Consider the following 23,193-nt stretch of genomic DNA (forward strand, 5'->3'; position numbering starts at 1 on the left):
TCAGTTCACTTACTGCCACTTCAAGGTTAGCTCAGGAACCAGTTAGATATTGTAGCTGCCTATTGATTGCCACCCCCCTCAAAATGGTTGCCGTTTGGTTTACAGAGGACAGCCATACGGTGCTAATATACAGCTGCAGTTATTGAGAGTCCTACATATGAAGCCAGAAACCTGGGCATGTGTTCCATTTTTCCTTCTTGGTATGTAGAAGCTAGAATTCTCTGGCTTGTCTACAAGAGAATGTTTCCGCTTCCCCCCTCTAATTCTAATGTAATATCCCAGAATGCCCCTGGGCATTGCTCTAGTGTCACCCAGACAAGACAGGAAATTAACATACGCCCCTTTGAGGACTTCACATCTTCATGACTAAGGAAGGTACCAGAAAAGAAGAAAGATGGTAAAGTTATGTGTGGTGAGGAAGAGTGAAGAAATATGTGGTTTTGGAGGCTGCCATAACACAGAAGAAAACAAAGGGGTGGGGGTGGGGGAGATCCTTCAAAACAACCTATAAAAAATTGCAACAGTACAAAGGGCGGGGGAACCAACTACCCACTAACAATGAAAAATGTATGAAAAAGTCTATTTGGAAAACCCATACAATTACATAGAAGAAATATATACATCAAGATACAAAAAAAATTGACTACTTGCAAGAAAACGTGAATAAGAAAATTACAAAAGAACTTAATGACATCATTGGGAGTCAGCCACAAATCAAAAAGCTGGAAGCTTAATGAATAGCATATATTTTGGCTGCTAGCAGAATATTTGAAGTTATCTTCTTTTTCAAATATGAAATGTGCTTCTTTCTTTTTTTGCATGAAGTCACCAATAAAATGAACAGCTGTAAAATACCAGGTCTCTCTAACAAGTTCACTCAATGCAAAGTCACAACGTTATCCATCTGCCCACCACTATTCCCTCATGTCCAGGGGAGTCTGAGGTTGCCAATAACATAATCTTACACTGAGGAAAGGTTACACTTACTACAATGATCGTACACATGCATTGAAGAAGAAGATATTGGATTTATATCCCACCCTATACTCTGAATCTCAATCTCAGAGCTGTCACAATCTCCTTTACCTTCCCACCCCCCTCCAACAGACACCCTGTGAGGTAGGTGGGGCTGAGAGAGCTCCTACAGCAGCTGCCCTTTCAAGGACCACTCCTACTAGAGCTATTGCTGACCCAAGGCATTCCAGCAGCTGCAAGTGAAGGAGTGGGGAAACAAACCTGGTTCTCCCAGATAAGAGTCCGTGCACTTAACCACTACACCAAACTAGCACTCAATGAATGCTTCTTTCATTGGAGTTTCCACCGGCAAGGTATCTCATGAATGAATTGTCCAAGTCAGAAGTAGATTTTCATTAAAAAAAAAAAAGGAGTGGAACAAGGACCTTTTACAATACTATCCAGCCTGCCACTTAGGATGCACCTCTTAGGTGCTGCTTTCTGTGCCCCCCCTCCATCTTCAGAAGTGAGGTGGGTGGCAACTAGAGACAGGGCATTTTCTGTAGTGAAACTTCACCTCTGGAATGTCCTCCAGGCGACATAGAAATATCCTTTTAAAAAAAACTTGCCCAGAGCACCAGAGGGAGGAAGCTTAAAACTATTCAGGGTTGTTGGGAGGGTAAAACAGAAGAGGGAAGACATATGTAGGGTACCCAGAGCTCCTAGGAGGACGGGAAGGATAAAAATACAAAGCTAGTGCATGTTCTTTCAATCTCCTTGGCATTGGGCTTCCACACTCCTTGCTCAGAGGTGGGTTTTCTCAAAGGAAGGATCATAAGAAGTATTTGTGAATAAATCCCAAAATGAAAGATTTCAGGTTTTCACGGCTGGTAACATCATTAGGGTTTTTAGAATCTTTTGGGCTCAAGTGCCGTGTTCTACTGGAGAAAGTTTTTCTTCCAGACGTTTCGTTCTCGGCTGCGGAGAACATCCTCAGTGGTGCTGTGGCCGGAACCCCAAAATGATCCCCAAAATGATCACTGATCAGATTGAGCAATTGCCAAGACTTTTTGTCAGCATTTGCTGGGCAGTTGCATGTTCAACATGGCAAGGTTGTAGTATTTTCTGATACCCCTGGGGGAGCTTAATATAACATATTGGGCGTTTTCGCACTCACCTTCAGCCGGCGCAACCCCCCTCTTCACCGCGCAGGATCTGCGCGGATTTCGCACTAAATGCCACGGAGCAGCTGGGAGAGCCGGAAACTCCCGGCGCAAAAGCCGCTCAAACGTAAACCGCCAAAAAGCAGTTTCCGTTTGCGCGGCTTTTGTGATGGGAGTTTCCGGCTCTTCCGGCTGCTCCGTGGCATTTAGTGCGAAATCCGCACAGATCCTGCGTGGTGAAGAGGGGCATCGCGCCGGCTGAAGGTGAGTGCGAAAATGCCCATTGAGTTTCAACAATGAGTGGCCAACCTGCAACCTATTTCTTTACATATTCATACTGTACTTTTTCTCCACAGCGAGGACCTGTAGCAGTTTACGACCTCATTCTCCATTTTATCATCACAACAATAATCCTGTCAGGTAGGTGATGCTAACAAAGAGTGATTGGCCAAAAAGTTCACAAAGAGCTTCCAATGGCTTAGCAGGAATTAAAACTTGGCTCTTCCAGATCGTAGCCTGACACTCTAACCCTACTCTGCACTGGTTCTCTGTGACCAACTAGAAGCCTTAAGTGGCACAAGTAGCAGAGACACGTAGACAAGGGAGATAGCATTACCTATGTATTGATGTATACAGGAGATACATAGCCTTTCATACTTAGCATGAAATTGCCATATGCTGAGCCAAGCCTACGCTCAATGACTGTGCTATGGAGCAGATGGTCACAGAACCTACCAGGGTGGGGCAATCCTGGATTTGGTCCTAAGTAATGCCCAAGATCTGGTGAGAGATGTAAAAGTGATTGCACCGCTTGGAAGCAGTGACCATAATGTTATTGATTTCACCATTTGTATAAATAGGGAGTTGCCCCAAAAGACCAACACAACCACTTTTAACTTTAAAAGGGGCAAATTCTCTGAGAAGAGACATGTGAAGAGGAAACTGAAAGAAAAAGTAAATAGAGTCAAAACCCTTGGGGAAACTTGGAGGCTATTTAAAACTACAATCCTAGAAGATAAAATATATACCACTAGTCAGGAAAGGCACAAATAGGTATTTAAAAAACCTGCGTGGTTAACAAACAAAGTAATGGAAGCTATAAAAGGTAAGAAGAATCCCTTTAAGCGGTGGAAAGCTAGTCCAAGTGAAGTTAATAACAGGGAATACAGGCAGTGGCAAATCAAATGCAAGACTGTGATCAGACAGGCAAAAAGGGACTATGAGGAGCATATTGCAAAAAACAGAAAGACCAACAATAAAAATTTCTTCAAATACATAGAAGCAGGAAACCAGCTAGGGAGGCAGTGGGGCCCTTGGATGACCAAGGGTTAAAAGGATTACTGAAGGAGGACAGGGAAATGGCTGAAAAGCTGAATGAATTTTTTGCCTCTGTCTTCACTGTGGAAGATGAAAAGTGTTTGCCCACTCCAGAACTGCTAATTTTGGGAGGGGTGTTGAAGGACCTGAGTCAGTTTGAGGTAAAGAGAAAGGATGTCCTACAAGTGATAGACAAATTAAAAACTGATAAGTCACCAGGCCCAGATGGCATTTGGGTAAACTTGTGGATCTCCTGACAAAAATATGTAATCTTTCATTGAAATCTGCCTCCATTCCTGAGGACTGGAAGGTAGCAAATGTCACCCCCATCTTTAAATAGGGTGCCAGAGGAGATCCAGAAAATTACAGGCCAGCCAGTCTGACTTCAATACCTGGAAACTTGGTGGAAACCATTATCAAAGAGAGAATGAGTAGGCACATTGATGAACACAAGTTATTGAGGAAGACTCAGCATTAGTTCTGTAAGGGAAGATCTTGTCTAACTAACCCGTTAGAGTTCTCTGAGGGGGTGAACAAACATGTGGACAAAGGGGACCCAATAGATGTTGTTTACCTTGACTTCCAGAAAGCTTTTGATAAAGTTCCTCATCAAAGGCTCCTTAGTAAGCTCGGGAGTCATGAAGTAAAAGAACAAGTCCTCTTGTGGATCAAAAATTGGCTAATTAATAGGAAACAGAGAGTGAATATAAATAGGCAATTATCACAATGGAGGATGGTAAGCAGTGGGGTACCGCAGGACTCAGTACTGGGTCCCAAGCTTTTTAACTTGTTTATTAATGATTTGGAGTTGGGAATAAGCAGTGAAGTGGCTAAGATTGTGGATAACGCTAAATTGTTCAGGGTGGTGAGAACCAGAGAGGATTGTGAGGCACTCCAAAGGGATCTGTTGATGCTGGGTGAGTGGGCATCAATGTGGCAGATGAGGTTCAATGTGGCCAAGTGCAAAGTAATGCACATTGGGGCCAAAAATCCTAACTATAAATACAAGTTGATGGGGTGTGAACTGGCAGAGACTGACCGAGAGAGAGATCTTGGGGTCATGGTAGATAAATCACTGAAAATGTCAAGACAGTGTGCGATTGCAATAAAAAAGGCCAACGCCATGCTGGGAATTATTAGGAAGGGAACTGAAAACAAATCAGCCAGTATCATAGTGCCCCTGTATAAATCGATGGTGCAGCCTTATTTGGAGTACAATTCTGGTCACTATACCTCAAAAAAGATATTATAGCATTGGAAAAAGTGCAAAAAAGGGCAACTAGAATGGTTAAAGGTTTGGAACACTTTCCCTATGAAGAAAGGTTAAAACACTTAGGGCTCTTTAGGTTGGAGAAATGTCGACTGAAGGGTGACATGATAGAAGTTTACAAGATTATGCATGGGATATAAAAGGTAGAGAAAGAAGTACTTTTCTCCCTTTCTCACAATATGAGAACTCATGGGCATTCAATGAAATTGCTGAACAGTTGGGTAGAACGGATAAAAGGAAGTACTTCTTCACCCAATGGGTGATTAACACATGGAATTCACTGCCACAGGAGGTGGTGGTGGCTACAAGCATAGACAGCTTCAAGAGGGGATTGAATAAGCATATGGAGCAGAGGTCCATCAGTGGATGTTAGCCACAGTGTATTGTTGGAACTCTCTGTCCAGGGCAGTGATGTTCTCTATTCTTGGTGCTTGGGAGGGGCACAGTGGGAGGGCTTCTAGCCCCACTGGTGGACCTCCTGATGGCACTTGGGGTTTTTTGGCCACTGTGTGACACAGAGTGTTGGACTGGATGGGCCATTGGCCTGATCCAACATGGCTTCTCTTGTGTTCTTATATTACTGTGGTAATGGGCTCTCCAAGAGGCTCTTTCCCAGCCTTGCATCTAAAGCTTCTTTCATTGGAGATGCAAGAATCTGAACCTGGCTCCTTCTGGGCTGGTTTAGAAACTTGTGCCTGCAAACATCTCAGGAGCATCCAGCAATGTCAACTTCAGGAAGACAGGAGCCAAAGGCATGCAGTCAGATCAGGTATTTGCAGAATGGTTGGATTCTAGCCTGGCCAGCTGACACAGCCTCTTTGCCTTTCCCTTCTCTGTTACTCTATGGTTTCTTATTTAGCCGACAGAGCATTGACTCTTAAACTCTTTAGCCGATTCAGCATACTTCTGCTGGGGCAATCTCCTTGGCTGCAAGTCCAGCACACAAAGTTGTCTCTTCAGAGAATGTTATCTGTTTCCCCAATGGTCCCAGTCAGAAGCTGTTTCCGCAACAATAGATCTTGGATCCGGTTCAGCTGCCAGCCAAGGAGTGTTGAAAGCTGAGCCTGATCCATTTCTCTCAGTGCTTTGCAAATCCATCCTTCTTTCGCCTGCTGCTCCAGCAATGTGCAATGACCCTGCGGCAATTCTTTCATGTTTATAGCTCTTACTCCCTTCCCTGCTTTTCAAACAAAGTCAGCAATAAAAATATAGGGTCCCGCCTGTGTTTGGTTCATTGCATGGATGTAAATCAGTGGTTGCAGTTTCTTGACATCATGGTGTCTCGTAGACTTCAAACCCTCATAAAATACAACAGAGCCACAGAATACATACCTCAGGGTTTATGCGCACATTTCATTTCACCTGTTGGTTGCAGTAGCAAAAGGCAGACATTGCTTTTTGCTTCCATAAGAAGTTAAGGGCAGCCTGGCTAGATCACACCATTATCTGATCATGAGGGAGTGCATTTCTTATATTAAATATGTACTGTTTGAAATAATCCTTCCTTTTGTCTCCTCTGAACCAACTCACTTTTGAAATAGGGTGATCAGATCTGCCCACAGCATTCCAGTTGTGGCTGCCCCAGACAGTTTATATGAGTTTAGCAATTTCATTTTCCTTCCCCCGTGACCTGGATAGCCCAGGCTAGCCCAATCTCATCAGATGTCGGAAGCTAACCAAGGTCAACCCTGGTCACTGTTTGTATGGGAGACCTCCAGGTGATGCGGAGGTAGGCAATGGCAAACCACCTCCAAACATCTCTTACTTTGAAAACCCTATAGGTTTGCCATAAATCAGTTGTGACTTGACAGCACTTTCCCCCACCACCAATACTAACTAATAAGAGTGTTTGTGAATGGTTCCTCATCCTCTTGGAAAGGAGTGACAAGTGGAGTGCCTCAAGAATCTGTTCTGGGGCCTGTTTTGTTCAACATATTTATAAATGATTTGGATGAAGGAATAGAGTGAATGCTTATTAAATTTGCAGATGATACTAAATTGGGATGAGTAGCAAATACAGTAGAAGACAGAAACAGGATACAGCCTTTCTTGACAGGCTGGAAAGCTGGACTAAAACCAATAAAATGAATTTTAACAGGGATAAATGTAAAGTTCTGCGTTTCAGTAGGAATAATCCAATGCATAATTATAGGATGGGGGACACTTGTCTGAGCAGTAGTATGTGCAAAAAGGATCTAGGAGTCTTAATGGACCATACACTGAACATGAGTCAGCAGTGTGATGTGGTAACTAAAAAGGCTTCAGTTAAGTTAATGCTGGGGGAGGAGGGAAACTACACCTCTTACTTCTGTTGTGAAAACTGTCTATTGATTCCTAACCTGTTTCTTACTCTTTAACCAATTGCCAGTCCATAAGAGAACCTGCCCTCCTCTCTCATGAATGCTCAGTAACTGTAATGCTGATAATGTTTTCTGTCCACTTTCCTGAGACTGAAGTTTGGCTGTTGTTGCTGGGTTTTTTTAATGTTGTATCTCATTTTGAAAAGCAGGAAAGCAGAAAGAGGAAAGCTCATTCCCTATGCCTTGGTGTGCCCACTTTGCAGTTTAGTGGCTTCTAAAAACAGGGAGACTTTCTTCTCTCCAGCCTGCAAATTGGAAATCAAGATGATACACCATTCCCTCCAGAACAGAGATTTTCTTTATTTTAAAAATCTGCCCAAATTTGGGGAGTGTGTGGATCCTTCTGTGAGGGGTACAACCCCTTGAAATTCCATCCAGGTTGGAAGTGTGAGTGAAGAGTTTACAGGTGAAAATGTGTTTTCCATTGAGACGAATGGAAATGGAAACTGAACCGATTAGCTAATCCATGTACATGCCACTGAAGAATATTATCCTTCTTTAAAGAATTTAGATACAACTATTAACAAGCAATTAAGTAAATTCAAACCTTGAAAAAACTGTAAACCTCCCTGCAGCCTGGTAAAAAAGCAATGCATGCTTTTTTCGAAATAGTACTTTTAGCCCATCAGAATGTACACAAACATAGTTCCATTATTCACATTAATTTACCTTTCTATTTCATAGAAGCAGGGGAAATTTACAGACCTCAAAGAGCTGCAGGTCCCTTAACAAAGTAAACAAACTGTAACTCACTGTTGCATTCTTGCTTTGAACCAACCACATTAAAAAAATATAAACACTAGGGTTGCCAAGTCCAATTCAAGAAATATCTGGGGACTTTGGGGGTGGAGCCAGGAGACTTTGGGGATGGAGCCAGGAGACATTAGGGGTGGAGCCAAGATCAAGGCTGTGACAAGCATAATTGAATTCCAAAGGGAGTTCTGGCCATCACATTTAAAGGGACGGCACACCTTTTCAGTTCCTTCCTTCCATAGGAAATAATGAAAAATAGGGGCACCTTTTTGGGGGGCTCATAGAATTGGACCCCCTGGTCCAATATTTTTGAAACTTGGAGGGTATTTTGGGAAGAGGTACTAGATGCTATACTGAAAATTTGGTGCCTCTACACCAAAAAACAGTACCCCCAGAGCCCCAGATACCAGCAGATCAATTCTCCATGATTTTCTATGGGAATAAATCCCCATAGGGAATAACAGAGTTCCCAGCTGACATTTCCCTCCCCTCCCCCCGCTTTCTGACGACCCTGAAGCGGGGGGAGGGTCTCCAAACCGGGGGATCCCCTGCCCCCACCTGGGGATTGGCAACCCTAATAAACACCTTTCTTTTTTTTCTCTTTTAAGAAGACAGGATCCCTTATTGTTTCTGCAGCTTAAAACAGTGAGGTGCAGAGAAGTGACAGAGAGACTGAGCTGTAATCCAGATGGTCACTGGTTTCAATTTAATTTCCACCACACACTTCCTCAGAAGTCTCAGGTGATCCAGACATTCTCAGCCTCAGTCCACCCTCTGTAGTATGGAAATAATAATATTGGCTGATTCCATTAAAGACTGCAGTAATTGCATAATATGTGAAGTGCTTTGAAAGTGCTCTAAAATGCTATGAAATAGTGCTGTGAACTGTGTAGACGGTTGGACTAGAGCTGGGTAGCGGAAGAGAAAAGAAGAAAAGTAGCTTTTTTTTGTACCTTGCTTTTTTCTACTATAAGAAGTAACAAAGTGGCTTACACTCACATACCTCTCCCCACAACAGGCACATTGGGAGGCAGGTGGGGCTGAGAGAGTTCTGAAGAAACTGTGACTGGCCCAAGGTCACCCATCAGACTTCATGTGGAGGAGTGGAGAATTGAACCCAGTTCTCCAGATTAGAGAACACTGCTTTTAACCTCTACACCATGCTGGCTCTATAGGTTGTAATTCCCATTTTTGCCAAAAAATTCACTGGGATCTCCCTCCCCCCTTAACCAGACCTCTCATACCAAGATGTGCAGATAAAATGGAGAAGAATTATGTATATGACCATGAGCTTCTTGTGGAGGGCAATAGAGCAGACTGGGCTGTACCAGCAGGTGGGGGACTAAAGTGTTTTCTCTCCAGCTAGCTTGAGAACTGACAATATTTCTTTTCTGATGTGCTATCCAGGAAGCAATGAATCAATATTTATTTATTAAAACATATATTAATTTATTTAAAAGATTTATATGCCTGCTTTTCTTCTAAATATTTCTCCTGAGCATCTCAAGACCCCACATAGGTAACAAAAATGTAAAAACAATGTTATAGAACAAACACAAATGGCAACAAATGAAAACATTAAAAACCAGTCTAAATTCACATTATTCCATCCACCTGTGGGCATTTCTTCTCTACCTAGACTAGCCCAAAAGCTCTCTGGAACAGCTCAGTTGTACAGCCTCTTCAGAAAGCCAGGAGAGTAGGACTCCCCTTCCTGACCTCTTGCGGAAGGCTGTTCCAGAGGCATGGGACAGCAACTGAAAAGGCTGAAGCCCAGACTGATAATAACATGCCTTGTTTAAGGGGGATACTGACTGTATATCCTTCTGGGAAATTCAAAAGTGCCACATGGGAAATGTTTTAAAAGAGAAACATTGGCAGCAGCATCACATCACTTTCCATTAAAAAAGAAACAAAAAGAATTGACATAGGGAAGCTCTAGGAATCACTGGAAAATCTATGGAGTTCTCAATGATTCCTAGAGCCACCTATGTTTCTTTTGGCATTTTACTGGAAGAGTGCAGCAGCTGGTGCCCCTCCCCCATATTCCCACTCATAGCCCTCCCATCCTACAGAAAAACCAATCAGCAGCCAGTAAAAGGACCTCAGAACAGGAACAACATAGTTCTAACCAGGGGGGTGGGGTTTGTAGCAGGTACTCCTTTGCATATTAGGCTACACCCCACCCCCCACCCCCAATGTAGCCAATCATGCTTACAGTAGGCCCTATAAGGAGAGCCCTGTAAGCTCTTGGAGGATTGGCTACATCAGGGGATATAGCCAAATATGCAAAGGAGTTCCTGCTACAAAAGTAACTCCTGGTCCCAACATCCCCAAGTAACAAATGGAGTGGCACATTTTGAACCAGCTGCAGTTTCCAGATTGTATGGAAAGCTTGGATCAGAGATCTATGGTAAGAGATGATCCAGGAAGCAGATTGTCCTGTCAGATGGTCTGGTATTTAATATGTATTCTGAAACTTTTTTTTACTGGGTTGGATCAAGCAAGCCTTTGAACTCAGTTTTGTACCATTCCCTTCCTTAATACAGCTATCATCCCACATAGCTTTTTTTTTCCCCATGCAGGTTTCATAATTCCCCAGAATAGTCTTTTTTGGGTCGTTAACAGGGACCCCTTCTTTCTATTTCCCTGATGAAAGGCTGGTTGCATCCAACCAAATGTCTCACAAGCATCCATCCTCCTGTTAGTCTGGATTTAAGATGCTGTCATGGAGTCACAAAACAAGCCCTTATGCAAGAGGGAAGTTTCTAGTTACTTCAACATAAGGCAGTATTTTGTTCATTTCTTCCAAACCAGTGTAATTATGTTGACCTTTCCAAGATGGATTCCTCCTACACCTGTGACATCTTTTGGCACTGGTCTTGTAGAGCTTTCAGGGGCAAAAGATGGAAAGCTGAGCAGAGTTGGGCATAAGTCATTTTTGGGATAATTATCCTCTCCAATAAAACTACGGTATGTATGTCAGAAATGGAACCTGTTCATTTTTTGCAGCATTCCTAAACTGAAATCCTTATCATACAGGCATAATTCCAATAATTTGAGGTCTTATTCTACTCCCCTCATTAGAGAGAATAAATTAGCACAGTAGGTGGGAGTGGAGGAATGAGTGTGTTCTTAAAAGAATGGAGCAGCAAAAACATATACCCAAGGAGTAATATATCAGACCAGCATGTAGAACATCCAGCTGAGGAACAATTTTAATGAAGTGGTGGTTTCGGAATCCATGCTGAACAAGCCCAGAGTAGAAAGGTTCCTATTTCCAGTGCCTTAGGTAATGTAGGAGAATCTGAGTTATACAGTTAACAAACTCCTGGAGACTATAAATCAAGAAAAGAGATGATACAAGAATTTTCATAAGGAGCACAAATGTACACCAGACAGGGAAATCCAGCTGACGCTGGTTGTTTTTTAATTCTACCCAACTCTCAGAAAATCGTGATGCTTTGGTGGAAGCATAACATAAACGGCAGCTTGTGCTGCAACAGCTAAAATACTGTGATCTTCATATTATAAGAAAATTCAGCATGTGTTATAATGCAATAAGATGAAAAGGCCATTAGGATTCCACATATGGGACAATTCCACCTGTCTCTCTCTTTCCCGTCATCCCCAAATGGTGTTAATGCTTCCTTACATGTGGGACAGCAATTTCTTGTCTTGCAGAAATAGGAAAATCAGGCCCAAATGATGGCGACAAAGTTATGAGAGTACAGTCAAAGTAGAAAACTGAGCCACTGGTTGTTGCCTAGAGACTGACCTAGAAGGCTGTACAGCGGTCACATCTTACTACATGACCTGGTCCAACGTACTTCTGTTCAGGAGATTTTTGATAGCTGGCTCGGCTACTTCTCCTGCAGTCCCTAACTTGGCAACAGTTTGTTGGTGGTATAACCAGGCTGAATCTGCCTGATTGTGCATTCACTCAGGTCACACAACAGGCCTCATTTCTGACAACACTGCTGTGAGACTTACCCCTGCTCAGAGCCCCAAGGCTTGATGTGTGTCTGTGTAAAGTGCCATCAACTGAGTCACATGATCTGACTTATGGCAACCTCAGCAAGGGGCTTTCAAGGCAAGTGAGAAGCAGAGGTAGTTTGCCTTTGCCTTTCTCTGTAGTCTTCCTTGGTGGTCTCTCACCCAAGTACTGACCCTGCTTAGCTTCCAAAATCTGATGGTATCAGGCTACACCATGCCCCCTTCCCTCCCTGCAATACATAATACATTGGGGGTTGTTTCAGAGGGTAGCCATGTTAGTCTGCAGTAGGACAGCTAGACACAAGTCCAGTAGCACCTTAGATAGCAGTAACATTTTCTGGGTATGAGCTTTCAGAAATCAAAGCTCCCTTTATCAAGTCTATCTATGATACATTGGGTATGGATCCCCCTGGAGTCTTTGATCATGGGGAACCAGTTTATTTCATGTTTTGAGTAGGGTTGTTTCTGTGTAGTCTGTGTACACCAGTTCTGTCCTGGCTTTCTGGCCCCTTGCACATAGTATCCAGTAAAGATTGTTGCACTAGAGCTGAATGTCTCATCACCCCCTGCCTATCTTCATCTGTAATGTCTGAAAGAACTCAAATGTAAATTTGTGGATCTCTTGAACAAAAATGCTATCTATCACTAAAATCTTCTCCCATTCCTGAAGACTGCAAGGTAGCCAATGTAACCCCCATCTAAAGGTTCCAGGGGACATCCTGGAAATTAGTGGCTGGTCAGTCTAACAGCAATACCAGGCAAGTTGTTGGGATCCATTATTAAAGATAAAATTAGTAGGCACATTGATGAGCAAAAGCTATTGCAGAAGAATCAGCATGGATTATGTAAGGGAAGATTATTATTCACTAACTTTTTAGAGTTCTTTGAGGAGGTGAAGAAACGTGTGGACAAGAGTGACCAAGTAGATGTTGTTTACCTAGACTTCCAGAAAGCTTTTGTTAAAGTTCCTCATCAAGGGCCCCTAAATACATTTAACAGTCATGGGATAAGAGGACAAGTCCTCTTGTGGATTAAAAACTGGTTAATTAACAGGAAACAGAGAGGGACTATAAATGCGCAATTTTCATGATGGAAGATGGTAAGCAGTGGGATACTACAGGGCTTGATATTAGGTCCACTGCTTTTTAACTTGTTCATTAATTATTTGGAGTTGGGAGTAAGCAGTGAAGTGGCTAAATTTGTAGATGTCACTATGTCAGGGGTGTCAAACATGCAGCTCGGGGGCCAAATCAGGCCCCCGGAGGGTTTCTATCAGGCCCCCAAGCAACTGGCTGTCATCTGCTTCCTTTTCCCTCTCTCTTGCTTCCTCCTGCATCACAGCTTGCTTTGCAAGGCTTGCTCAATCACAAAGCAGAGCTACAGAACAAAGCCTCTATTTTCTCCAATAGCTGAGGCTCCTCCCTTGGGGAGGAAGGGGGAAAGGCAGAACTTGTTTTTCCAGGCTGTCTCAGTTGCATAGCAGAGCTACTGAGCGAAGTCTCTCTCCTTTCTATTGGCTGAGGCTCCTCTCCTCCAGTCCCCTCGGGAAGGAATGAAAGAGCCAGAGCTTCCTTTGCCCTATTCCCTGGGAGAAATACAAAGAAAGCACCTTTAAGACCAAATGCTAATGTTTTAACCATGTTTTAAGGGTTTTTTAAAAAATGATATTTGTCCGTGTCCTTTATAAAGTTTATATCTCTGCTACCTAATCTTAAATAGGTATACACATGGTCTGGCCTGACATGGCCTGGCCCAACCTGACATGGCCTGGCCTGACAAGGTCTGATTTATGTCAGATCCAGCCCTCATAACAAATGAGTTCGACATCCCTGCACTATGTTGTTCAGAGTGGTGAGAACCAGGGAGGACTGAGCAACCCCAAAGGGCTCTGTCGAGGCTAGGCAAGTAGACGTCAACATGGCAAATGAGGTTCAACATGGACAAGTGCAAAGTAATGCGCATGGGAGCCTAAAATTGTAACTATAAATATATATTGATGGGGTCTGAACTGGTGGCAACTGACCAGGAGTGAGATCTTGGAATCGTGGTACATAACTCACTGAATATGTCAACTTAGTGTGTGACTGATTTTTTTTTTAAAGGGGAAACATTATGTTGGGGATTAGTAGGAAAGGGATTGAAAACAAATCAGCCGGTATCATAATGCCACTGTATAAACTGATGGTGCAGCCTCATTTGAAATATTTTGTATATTTCTGGTCACTGCACCTCAAAAAAGAAATCATAGCACTGGAAAAGGTACAGAAAACAACTAAATGGTTAAGGGGATGGAACACTTTCCCTATGAAGAAAAGTTAAAGAGGTTAGGGCTCTTTAGCTTGGAGAACAGCAATTGAGGGGTGACATGTTAGAGGTTTACAAAATTATGCATGGGATAGAGAAGATAGAGAATGAAGTACTTTTCTTCCTTTCTCACAACTCAAGAACTTGTGGGCACTCAATGAAATTAACAAGCAGTAAGTTTAGAACAGATAAAAGAAAGTACTTCTTCATCCAAAGAGTAATTAACTCGTGGAATTCACTGCCACAAGAAGTGGCGACTACAAGCATCAACAGCTTCAAGAGGGGACTGGATAAACATAGAGCAGAGGTCCATGAGTGTATATTAGCCGCAAGATGTAGAACAGTGTGCTCTGTATTTTTGAAGGGGAGGGAACAATGAGGGGGCTTCTGGAGTTCTGGCACCACTGGTGGACTTCCTGATGACAGCTGGGTGCAACTGTCTGACAGAGTGCTGGAATGGATGGGCCATTGGCCTGATCCAACATGTCTTCTCTTACGTTCTCTTATGTTTGTTCCTATGTCTCATTCTGAAGCACAATCCTTTTCATGGATCAAGTAGTATGACAATGACAGTACTATCCTAAGCAGAGTTACACCCTTTTGAATCCATTGAAGTCAGGGGGCCTAGAAGGATGGGGTTGTGGTAAGGATGTCACTGTACATCTGTTTCTTTGTTTCTCTTTTGCAGTAGCATTACATGGTTTGAATATTGAATCTGCACCATGCAGGGGTAACGTCTCAAACAAATCTAATTCTGCAGAAGGTGGCAACAATCAGCCTGAATTAGCGACAGTGTAAGGAAATGAAAAGTCAAACTGCTGACCACAAGTATTTTATGGTATTTAATTAAAAGTAGATAAGGCAGCAGGAATGAATCACAAATCAGATAAAGGGGACGGCAGTAGATTCTCATATTTAACACAAATTTGACTTGTGACTGCTTGACAGTGTACCCGAACAGGACTATGGTGATCTCCAAATATGAAATTAAAGAGTAATTAAAAGACTGCAGGGGTGAAGAAACAGTATTAACTTTAAATATGAACTGCGCTACTTCCAATCATAACTTTTAATTCTTTCAGGAAGAAGGTTATTTTAAGGATTTATGGAACCCACACCCTACTCTGAGAAATATCCCTATCTATGCACTTTTTGCTTCTCTCACCAAAGTTGTGTCTCTCACCAAATTTGGCATAACATTTTGTTTCAAATGACATTAATTAGCAGTTCTAGTCTGAGGTCTTGTCAATTTTGTTCACTGCCTGGAGAATTCCTTTGCCAACCCTGGACAGCTCCCCAAGCTGTTGAAAGGCAGTCACACCAACAACACAGTGGTGACTATCAACCTGCACAAATGTTCTGTGGTTCTGAGGAATGCAGTATTTAGGGCATTGTGACACAGGGCCCCAGCAGGCCTGAATGAGCAGAAGGATCCAGGGATGGTAGCAACCCCCAAGGGGCATGGCCAGCTAGAAGAAGAAGAAGAAGAAGAAGAAGAAGAAGAAGAAGAAGAAGAAGAAGAAGAAGAAGAAGAAGAAGAAGAAGAAGAAGAAGAAGAAGAAGAAGAAGAAGAAGAAGAAGAAGATATTGGATTTATATCCCGCCCTCCACTCCGAAGAGTCTCAGAGCGGCTCACAATCTCCTTTACCTTCCTCCCCCACAACAAACACCCTGTGAGGTGGGTGGGGCTGGAGAGGGCTCTCACAGCAGCTGCCCTTTCAAGGACAACCTCTGCCAGAGCTATGGCTGACCCAAGGCCATTCCAGCAGGTGCAAGTGGAGGAGTGGGGAATCGAACCTGGTTCTCCCAGATAATAATAATAATAATAATAATAATAATAATAATAATAATAATAATAATAATAATAATAATAATAAATTTTATTTCTATCCCGCCCTCCCCACCTCAGCAGGCTCAGGGCGGCTAACAACATTTTATAAAAACATACAATAATAATAATAAAACCTTTAAATTTAACAATATAAAACATCAACAATAAACTTAATAACATTAAAACCAGTTCAATAAATAGAGTTATTCTGCGGTATAGTTCTTCAACCGCGTTGGCGGCTCCTTAATTTCTGATCTTCCTAACAGTCCGGGTGTGCAAATTTGAAGAGGACGGTCTTGCAGGCCCTGCGGATAAGAGTCCGCACACTTAACGACTACACCAAACTGGCTCTCCTAGGCAACATGGGACTTCTGCTTGACAGCAGGGGACAATCTACGCCTGAAGAGCCAGAAACTAACTCAGTAGGGCAAAGCTGGTTCCTGGCATCATCAGCTGATGAATGGGAAAGTATACCACTAGGGTTGTGAAGAGCTAGCTGGGCTCAGGAACCAGAGGGGTAGAGGCTTGGAGGGGCAGAGTCTCTTATTAGGCTATCCATTAAAAGCCATAATGAGGCATGCATGGGAGTGGGCGATAGAGGAGAACTAGACAGACACTGTGTAATATGAGGCTGGGTTCTGTTAACCACTGCTTCCATAAACATGGAGACTGTGTTTCCATTAAAAGAAGACATTTCAACACAGCAGTAACTATCAGTATCGTTCCCTGCACCAGGGAGGGAGGAGCCTTGCCTGCTATCCAGCCTGCTATGACCTCCTATGCTACAGGTACTCTAGGACAGTGCCTTGAGCCCAATACTAGCTTACCTGACTTGTAGCAGCTCTATGGGTCTCAGGCAGAAGTCATTCTCAGCCCTGCTACCTAACCCCCTTTGCTTAGAACCACTGTAGCCTTCCACATGCTGAGTATGACCCAGGGCTATGGAGTCTACATACTCTTTAGGTTTCCCTTGAATTTCTTCAGAAGTTTCTCTGGAGCAAGGACCTCCAAATTTACCTCAGCATTTCACTTTAGACACTGTTGGGTTGTGATGGCCACATTAATTTTCAGTTTTGATTAAGAGAAAGGAGAGGAAGTTATAAAGCTGATGATAAAACAAAGGGACAATTTGACATGTCTTGTTACAAAACCAGAAGGAGCAGGGGTCCTTTTGTAGAAAAATAAGTGGAGCTCATCCATGGATTGTTATGCAGCTGCACCTACTATTCAATGGACAAAGAGGTGGAACTCTTGGAAGGAGGAGGTGGAACTCTCAGAAAGGTTCAGGAGCTGTGCTCCTGCAATCTCCCACTGAATCTGATGCCTGAGAAGGAGTATAGTGGATCATCTCAGTCAATTACCAATTCTTAAGTACAACATCAGATATCTAATGCCTGTATGGTTTGTGACGCACAAGCAAAATGCAGGCTCCTGACTTGTATAAGGGTGATTGGAATGCAAATGCAAGAGTTCTCATGCACCCAGCAACTGAATATGCATTGCTGATGGTTTGCATAAAGTTAAGTTCTAGATTTCTCCAAACCCTGTGCCATCTTTGGATTTTACTCTTCTCTAAATCTTTTGTGGCTTGTGGACATCTTTTTGCACTCAGGTTTGGCTGCATGAGGATGACACTTTGATCACATTGGGACACAGTTGCCAACTGAAATCTCTAGAAATTTCTAGAGATTTGGGAGTGGACCCCAGGGAGGGTGAGGTATGGGGAGGAGAGAGACCTCAGTGGGATATAATGCCAAACATAGGAGCCAGCATTATATAATAGTTAAGTGGACTCTAATTTGGAGAACTGGATTTGATTCCCCATTCCTCCACAAGAAGCTTGCTGGGTGACCTTGGCCCAGTCAGAATTTTCTCAGAACCCTCTCAGCCCCACCTACCTCTCAAGGTGCCTGCAGTGGGGAGATGAGGGAAAGGCTATTGTAAGCTGCTTTGAGATTCCTTAGCATAGAGAAAAGGGTATAAAAACCAACTCTTATCCTCCTTCATACAGTCCTTTCTCCCAAGCAGACATTTTCTCCAGGGGAACTCATCTCTGCAGTCTGGAGCCCAGTTGTAATTCTGGGAAATCTCCAGGCCCCACTTGGAGGATGGCAAGCCTATACTTGTGCAATTGAGAATGAAGGAAAATGGAATCCTTTTAACCAAATGACTATGGAGCAGCAACATTTTGGCAAACACAGCAAGTATCTTGGGCTGCATCCTTGGTGGATCACATGCCTTTGCACCAGAGCCCTCCTCTCTTGACCACTTCCTGATTCAAACTTTCTAAGGGCTGATTTCCATGTCAACATCTCCCTCTCAGCAATGGTGGGCAAAGCTCATTCCCATCTATGGTTCGAGCCTTCCCACGTCTAGCCAGGAAATATGAAGTGTGCGTGAATTTAAGAAGCAGAAGACTCTACAACAATGGGGACCAATTACTGCTTTGTCTATCAAGGCCCCATTTATTAACGCAAAATAGCTGCCACCATCCTGCTTCCCCCCGGAGCTGTGTAATTCCAATGGATTTTTCCTCCTATGTAGCATATGGCATAATGCAATATTTCATGCCTGTTGTCTTGTGAAGCCAGCGATAGCTCTTATTAAATCGGGAGCTGAGCTATTGCTTATCACTTGCTGCGATCTGACTCTTTTTTCCTTTTCTTTTTTCTTTTTTTTCTTTTTTGCTTATGCCTGACTTTGCCATCTCGCCGCTTGAGAAAGTGAATCGCAATACAATGGACTCAGAGGTAATCGATAAAAAAAGCTTTGGAGGTCAGAGCCACTCTTTGACAAACTTTAAGTTCATGATTAAATATTCTCCAGAAGAAACTGTGGCTGGTATTTAAAAGTCAGGCTGCCCCTGTAGCCCCAAAGTTAGTTATCTGTGCAGCAGTGTCAGGGGATAGTTTAAGGAGGACCCATTCCTCAGCAAAAGGGCATGTTGAAGGTCCCAGGTTCAGTCCTGGCTATCATCAGTGAACAGGAACTCAATCGGAAACATTGGAGAGCTGCCATCACAGTGAACAGACAACATTATGATGGGCTTTTTTTGACACCACTATCATAATGAACACTGTGGTGGAGAACATACAAAGCTCAACTCAAATGGGCTTAGAAGGGCATAACTCTGTTTACTGTTAGACTCTGAGTACCTTGAGCTCAATACTAGCTTGTAGCAGCTCTGTGGGTCTCAGGCAGAAGTCATTCTCAGCCCTGCTACCTAACCCCCTTTGCTTAGAACCACATGCTAAGTATGACCCAGGGCTATGGAGTCTACATACTTTCAGTTTCAGGGTAGCATGCAGGCTTTTTTCAGGTACACTTTATAGCACCATCACCAGGGGAGAATTCTACCTAGACTGCAGTGATCCAGCTACTTGCTTGAGCCACCTGATAATTGATAAAAGTGAAAAGATGGCTGGAATAGACCTGGAATAGATACACGTTGGCTATTCAGTTAAAACAAAACAAGAGCAGCTTCTCCATTCTCAGAAGAAAGCTCCACCATGCTAAACTTCCCCCTGCCTGCCCCACAAGAAAAAAAAAATCCTGGCTACAGTGCTGGCCTGCAGCCTGATAGCCAAGGTCATTTTCTCCAATAGTCTAGCCTTTTTCTCTTCCTTTCCTTGGACCCAGCTCAGTCAGATCTTGCAAAGTGGTGGAATGTTGCAGAAAGACAACCTTTCCCTCTCTTAATTTCTTTCCCTCTTTTCCACACTTTTTCCATTCATTTCTATCTCTTTCCACCTCATTTTTCCATACATCCTTTTATTTTCACTTCTTGGCCTTCTCATCCCTGTCCTGTCCTTTGTTGGTATTATGAACGAGGAGGGGAGTTAATATTTCCCCATGATCCCCACATTGTCTGTTGTAAGGATAACCTGGTTCATTGTGTTCCAGTTCCCTTCATTTTTGGCACTGCAACTTCCATCATCATTCTGGGGTTGGTGGCCAGTTTTCAGACATGTAGCATCATTTTCTGAGTTATGCCTGCCACATAGATCCTTAGCTAAAGGTGCAAATAGCACAACATGGTGGTTTGTCTCACCTGGACTGGGATTTTCCTATGCCTTTCAATTTTGGGTATGGAACTCCCACAATCATACTGAAGCTGGTGGCCAGTTTTGAGTCTTCTAGTCTTATTCTCTGATGTTATGCCTGCTTTACTGCGCATGTCCATTGGGTTTTCTTTTTCATTCTGCATTGTTTTTCCTCCCTTCAGGTCTCAGTTTGCTTTCTGTTTGCTGTTTTCCTGGGTTTTTGAGAGTGCTTTTGTGCTGGTTTTTCCCTTTATTCTTTTCCAAGCTGGAGGTAACTTAAAAACATACAGATTCCTTTGGATTTTCCCATCTCTTTCCCTTCCCTCAAAGGCAACTCCCACATTCAGGTCATTCTGCCCACTCTGTACCTTCCACATTTATTAGTGTGTCCCTCATTTGATATTTTATTTTGTTTTGTTTTTACAAGTGGCATGAGTTTAGCAATATGAGACTATTGATAGTTTCACACTGCTGGGGAAAAAAGAGAAATGACTCTCAGCTCGGCTGCCCTCTCCTGCTGCCAGGTTTAAACCAGGTGGCAGAAGACAACAGTGCAGAGTTGCACTTGCAGGTCACTTGCCGAACTGCACCTGCCAGGATCGCTGCAGAATAAATACACCAGAGAAAAAAAGAGTGGTGTACTCTGGTTCTCTGCATTATGTTGTTGTTGTTGTTGTTGTTGTTGTTTATTATTATTATTATTATTATTATTATTATTATTATTAATTGCCCCATCCCAGTCAGTGCCAGGCTCTGGGCGATGTACAATATAAGAATAAAATACATAAATTGAAATCAGTAAAACCAGTTACATTAAAAAGAAATTATAAACCCTGATGATGTCTCATTTAAAGTTCTATTATTTAGTTTCCAGTCATTACATCAGGAATAAGGGATTCCCGCCCCCCCCCCCAAGTGGGGGTGAGGAGAAGAGGTGCTAGCATGGCAACCATCGCTGTCCTTATGCAAAGGCCCAGCAGAACATCTCAGTCTTACAGGCCCTGCTGAACTGTAAAAGATCCTGCAGAGGCCTGATGCCTTCTGGCAGCACATTCCACCAAGTCGGGGCCAGACTGAAAAAGCCCTGGCCCTCATTGAGGACACTTGAACCACTTTAGGGCCAGGGATCAACAGCAGATTTCGACCGGTAGAAGAAGAAGATATTGGATTTATATCCCGCCCTCCACTCCGAAGAGTCTCAGAGCGGCTCACAATCTCCTTTACCTTCCTCCCCCACAACAAACACCCTGTGAGGTGGGTGGGGCTGGAGAGAGCTCTCACAGCAGCTGCCCTTTCAAGGACAACCTCTGCCAGAGCTACGGCTGACCCAAGGCCATTCCAGCAGGTGCAAGTGGAGGAGTGGGGAATCAAACCCGGTTCTCACAGATAAGAGTCTGCACGCTTAACCACTACACCAAACTGGCTCACCGGTAGAGTGTAGCACCCTTCCAGGGACATAGTGGAGGAGGCAGTCCTGTAGATATGTCAGTCCCAGATCACTCATGGCCTTAAAGGTTATAACCAAAACCTTGAATCTGACCCAGTATTCAACTGGCAGCCAGTGTGGCTGGCACAGCACAGGTAGAATATGTGCCGTCCATGGCATTCTCATCAGGACTTGCGCCATCACATTCTAGACCCATTGGAGCTTCTGGGTCAGACTTGGGCAGGCCAGCATAGAGCAAGTTACAGTAGTCTAATCAGGAGGTAATAAGCCCCAGTGTGGTGTAGTGGTTAAAGTGCTAGACTAGGATCTGGGAAACCCAAGCTCAAATCCCCATCCTGCCATGGAAGCTTGCTGGGTGGCCTTGGGACAATCACACACTCTCAGCCTAACCAACCTCACAGGGTTGTTGTGAGGATAAAATGGAGGGGAGGAGAATGATCTAAGCTGCTTTGGGTTCCCATTGGGAAGAAAAATGGGATATAAATAAGGTAAATAAAAAAACAAAATTGGTCCAACAGACCAATTATTTTATGACTATAGATTCATGGTAGCAGTAAGACAAGTAATTTGTTCGTTTTGTTATAGTGTTTGGTTTGGATAAGGGTCATATGGGGGGGCAGATGGAATCTTTGTCCAGGGACTCATGGTAGCTCTTAGCAGCCCTGACAGCTGCCTGTTTTCTTTTAAAATTCTGCATTCACCATTCTCATCCCTCTTGTAATTTCATAACTGATTAAGCACAACCATAGGCTCCTATTATCCAAAAGTACAATGCACACACACAGAGAAACACCAACCGGTTGAGATCATAGTGATGTCGCTCGAACTCTAAAATACCTCAAGGGTAATTACAGGCCAGTATGGTAACCCAAGTGGCTTTGAAGTGAGGAAAGAAAAAGATTAAGGCAGTGGAGAGGCTAGCTGGGCCTGTATGTTTGTCCTCTGCGACAAAAGACATGAAATGTTGCTTTGGCACAAAGTTGTGCTCCGCCTCCAACCCTCCAGTCTTCCCCTCCACACACACACACACACACAGAAACAAATATGTAAAGAGACAGACACACAAAGGCTTAACTGCTGCCCTGAGCCAGCCACTATAGGCCCTGCCTGCAGATGCTCTGAGAGGAGATGCCCTGGTTGGTCATGGCCAGCTTCAGGGGTCACTTAGAAATTATGTCAGCTGGGATAGCTTTTCCTGTTCGGCTCTAATGAAACTTTCATGCCTGCTTTGCTTCTCTTTGCCTCGAATTTAGTATGCCTGGCTGCTTGTGACTGTGCTGTCCACTCTTGATGGGAGAGAAGTGTGCTTTCCTTTTTTCCTGACCAGCTAAATAATTTACTCTGGTAACAATTATATAACTCTACAAGCCACATTTCCAAGAGACCCTCTCTCGAAGCAATTCAACGATAGTGGCTAAGCCTAAATCTCATTCAAAAAACAGAGAGTTTTTCCTTCTTGGAGCATTATTATTGTTTTTAACGAATAACAGGTTACAACGATGTGTTAGCAGCCAGTCATAATGGGCAAAGTCAAACCTGCATTGTTTAGAAGACGATTTAAAAAACTGTTAATGAACAGAACACAACACTGTCCCTAGTCATCCAGGGGAACAAGAAATGGCTTCACAGAGGCAAAGTGAAGCGTTACTAAATGTTGTATATTTATTATGTCAGTGACCAGTTTGCCAGAGGGATTGAGGTGAGAATGCCGGCTCACAGACCTTTCTACTTGACTGCAGATGAGGGAAGGTGGAA

The sequence above is a fragment of the Heteronotia binoei genome, chromosome 1 (assembly GCF_032191835.1).
Source record: "Heteronotia binoei isolate CCM8104 ecotype False Entrance Well chromosome 1, APGP_CSIRO_Hbin_v1, whole genome shotgun sequence".
Taxonomy (NCBI): Eukaryota; Metazoa; Chordata; class Lepidosauria; order Squamata; family Gekkonidae; genus Heteronotia; species Heteronotia binoei.